The following is a 4306-nucleotide window of genomic DNA, read 5'->3' as shown; positions in this document are numbered from 1 at the left end:
AGGTCACCAAGGTCCAAGAAGCTCCAGGACTTACTTTCCTTCTTATGTGATGGTTACCAAGCAGCTATCCACACAGTTTCTGAGAGTCTGGCACACAGCCTATGCAGGGTCGGTCATTCTTTGGTCAGAGGCCTGGCAATGCCTCTGAAGCCTGAACAAGACTATAAACCTTAATGTTCCCAATAGTAATGTTCCTGTCAAAAATGCATACCTGACTGTAATTATGAGGAAACATAGGACAGAGCAAAACTTGAGGGACATTCTACAAAATAACTGGCCCGTGGTCTTCAAAATTGCCCACGTAATGACATGCAAAGAAAGACCTGGGAACTGTTTCAGACAAAAGTAGGTTAAAGAGACATGGCAACTGAATGCAACACGTGATTTTGAATTTTCCTTTGCTATCAAGGACATTCTTGGGACAATCGGTGAAAACGGAATAATGTCTACAGAGTAGATAATAACATTGTATCGACGTCAATTTCTTGATTTTGATCATGGTACTGGAGGGATGTAAGAGAATCCCTTGTTTTTAGGAAATGCACACTGATAAAAGAAACTGTTCCTGAAACAACCAACAATGAAGAAGGATGCCGCAGTCGGCGTTCTCCCCTCTCTGAGGAGACACAACCCCAGGGAGGCCTTCCCTGACCCTGACCCTATAATGTCTAGTCTTCTCTCCTGCCTAGTCTTGCTCCACAGCACCGACCATCCACGAACTCGCAGAGGTCTCTGACTCTGTTCACACCGGGGGAGGAGGCACGACTGGCCCAACCTTTAACCCCCCACTGACCTCGAGAACAAAACATCTTGTACGGAAGAGGAAAAGACAAAGTCCCCGCGGCGAGAAGGAGGCAACCGAATCCCCTAGGACGGAAATGTGGCATGTGGCATTTCTACTCACTTGATTTTCAGAGACCCTTCAACAACCTCCCCCCCCCCCACACCTACGCAGTGAGTGGACGCCTTGCCTCGATGTCCGGTTCGATTTGCCCTTTTTCTATCACAGATTAGGTAACTACGTGGTCTGAAAGGAGACAGTCACGAACGGAGATCACGAGAATTTCACGCTGGGCTGGCCGGTTACTCACTGGGTTAGAGCGTGGTGCTGCTAACACCAAGGTCAAGGGTTCAGCTCCCCACACCGGCCAGCCACCGAAAACAAAAACGAAAACAAACTCCACGTTAAATAGGTGAGGAAACTCTGCGATTAGTATGTAAAGTCCTCAAGGTGCGACCAAACCCGAGCCCGGAGCCGCCCCCGCGGTGGGAGCCTCGACTGCGGGGCGGCGGGGCCACCAGGCCTCCTCTCCCCGCTCCGGTGCCAGACGCGTCGCCGCGCGCCCACCGGCCCCGACCCCGACCCCGACCCCGACCCCGACCCCGAGGTCCCCGCGGGTCTGCCCCGGGCCTCAGCAGATCCGGCGTCGGGCAGGGGGAGAGACCGCAGCGGCGGGGACGTCACCGCGAGGGCGGGGCGTATGCAGATGAGCCCGGCGGCGCGCGGAGGCTGCCGGTCCCGCTGAGCCTGGGCCTCCGCGTCCCGCGTGGACAAGTCCGGACGGTGCGGAGGCTGCTCCCCGGTGAGGCGAGGGGGCCCGAGGGCGTGGGTGCGCGGAGGCGGCGTGGGGAAAGTGACCGTGTGTTAAGAGCGGTGCGCGCCCGAGGGTGTGTGGTCGAGGCGGGGGCGGCAACTCATACTTACCTGGCAGGGGAGATACCATGATCACGAAGGTGGTTTTCCCAGGGCGAGGCTTATCCATTGCACTCCGGATGTGCTGACCCCTGCGATTTCCCCAAATGTGGGAAACTCGACTGCATAATTTGTGGTAGTGGGGGACTGCGTTCGCGCTCTCCCCTGGTCATCCGTGGTTTACAAGAAAGGACGTGTGTAGTAGCTGCTTTAGTGCTTGTCTACAGAAGCGGTAGTAACCTTGGCTGCACTCTCGCTGCTGTGGTTTGCTCTTCCCCGTTTTTCTCTTCTTTTTGCTCTTTCCCCCCCCCCCCCCTTTTGTCCGGGGCTCAAGCGACGGAAAGGCAACGTTTAGTTATGGCTAAACTTGTGCATTGTCTGTAGGGCCCAAAAGCTTGAGGAAGTCGTCAGCATCATCATGTACCCGCTACTTCAGAACGTTTGAAGGCGCCCCTAGGTTAGCTGTCGAACTTGTCGGGAGAGAATTACAGAAAGGCAAAAGTGTGTTTATCACGGAGACACACAGCCCGCTGGAATCACCACCACTAGGCAGCTGTTAAGAGTATTGAGGCGACAAGGGATCTGGGCCCAACCAGCGCTTTATGGATGTGTGGGCTGACGCTACCACCAGCAATCGCAGCTAGCCACGAATAGCAAGTTGCAAGTGACAGGGCTAAGTAACACACTTCGCCTTCACGTCTGCTGATGCATTTCCTTCCAGTTCAAGTACCTCCGCGGTAACGTACTCCAGGGTGGCTGCAGCTGTGCACAGCGGCAGTGGCGCCCACGCGTCCCTGACTGGTCCCACCGGGCACTGCCAGCTGGCTCTCTGCAAGCCGGAGTCTTTCCCTCACTCACCGCCAGCCTCTCGGATTCCGTCGGAGCTCTGACAAGCAAGCGGAGGCAGGGCTAACGAGACACACAGCTAGATCCCACCGCCCACGCCGTCGCACCGCGATTCAGAGCGCCTAGGACTTCGTTTTCTTACTCCTTCGCGCTGGAGGACTCCGGAGCTTCTGTCCTCGGGAGGTTTTGAGACTCTTCTATGTCAGCATGGAGTCCTGGAGAGGCTTGGAACAAGGAAGGTCAGAAAGGGCCGATTGGCCCATGCTGGGGATCCAGGCTGGGAATGAAAAGGGTCACGTGAAGATAGGTCAGAGCACCAGACGGGTTTGTGTTTAGAGTTGGGCAGAGGCGCGAGAAAAGGAGCGGCGGAGGACGGGGAGAGTTGAATGGGGTGGTCGAAAAAAAGGGCCATGTTGTTCGGAGCCCGAGAGTCGGGCCACGGGGAGGGCTCCGTGCCGGGTGCAGAGCAGGCAGGAGTTGGGGGCCAGAGACACAAGCTGGCCAGACGGCGGGGGTGGGTAATGAGAGAGGAGTCTGAGCCCCCAGGCATGGGTGCGCGTTTACTTTTCACACCTGGCACTGGGATTCTTATCTAAACAGTGAAGAGGACGTGGCCCAGGCGCCTGGGGAAAACATCCCGGGATCCGGAAGCGCAGGCAGAATAAACGTGGTATGGGCAACGATTCTGGCACAGGCAGTATCTGGCTCTGAGGCTTGGTAGGGACCTGTCGAGACTGAGCCTCTCCCATCTCCCAGGAGGAGGTCCAGTCCGTAGAGGCTGCTGATCCTGCCGGGGGCTGGGTGCAGTGGGAGTCCCCACTTTTCCAACAGTAAGTAGGCAGGTCCTGGGCTCCTCGGCAGCAGAGTCTCTGCGAAGGACTGGAACTGAATCGTCCATCATCCCACTCCCAAATAGTGCTCCGACAGGGAAGGCCCACCTACGGGCCCTTAAGAACAAGGGGCTTGGGTCTTCTCTCGTGGACTCGGGAGACCAGGCAAGACCCCAGCCATCTAGAAAGGCCTTTCGGGAGTGCTGGAAGGAGAGAAACTCCTGACTGCCTTTGAACATGTCCCCAGGAAGAAACAAGAGACTCTCTGTCATGTTTGGGCCACCATCCTGACATGGGACTTTCCTCCAGTCATACTGTTTCACCATCTTAAGTCCCTATGTCCCAGCCTGCCCTGAGCTCACTGCCACTGGGATAGAGGTACCGTGTGGTGGCACCTGATTCAGTAACCAACCGCCCCATCGCTCCTGCTCAGTCACAGGTCAGCTTGACTCTCGGGTCCAGACTCATCTTGCAGTGTGTGCAGGGCATCTGGTGGCCACTCCTTTCTTACCAACCGACCCTGATTTCTGTCCAGAGCATCAACGTGCCCAGCTGAAACGGCTCAATTTCCTGGCCGCAAAACACAGTTCTGACCGGTTAGACACAAGTCCCCAGGGAGATGAAAAGGCCGAGCCTCTTTTCAAAGAGGGTCTCCCCCTCCCCTCCACCTTTTTCTACCTGGAAGTCAGACTGAGGCCTGGAGGTGTAGCAGCCGACTCGGCACCTGGAGGGAACGGTCGCGCCAGGGAGAGCTTACACGTGGTAGAGCGGAGAGGACGAGCCGCCTGGTGAAGAATCTCATCAACAGCTGCACCAGCCCCAAACTGCTACTCCCGACCTTCTGGGCAGGGGAGAGAAATAACTCCTGCTTGTCTAAGCTGCTCGTTGTTTTAGATACCTGCAGCCAAGGTTATATCCTACCTAAATATAGAGAGTT

At 56.2% G+C, this 4306-nt stretch overlaps 1 non-coding gene across 1 annotated transcript; it reads left to right on the top strand.

Moving 5' to 3' along the window:
• The first annotated feature begins 1697 nt into the window (after positions 1-1697).
• On the top strand, positions 1698-1861 carry LOC134374435 (U1 spliceosomal RNA). Its single transcript, XR_010023280.1, has one exon. It is a non-coding gene; the product is annotated as a U1 spliceosomal RNA (small nuclear RNA).
• Positions 1862-4306: the final 2445 nt, after the last annotated feature.

Source organism: Cynocephalus volans, chromosome 3, assembly GCF_027409185.1.
Source record: "Cynocephalus volans isolate mCynVol1 chromosome 3, mCynVol1.pri, whole genome shotgun sequence".
Classification (NCBI taxonomy): Eukaryota; Metazoa; Chordata; class Mammalia; order Dermoptera; family Cynocephalidae; genus Cynocephalus; species Cynocephalus volans.
The sequence above is the reverse complement of the archived record's forward strand: the minus strand, read 5'-3'. Positions and strand labels throughout refer to the sequence as shown.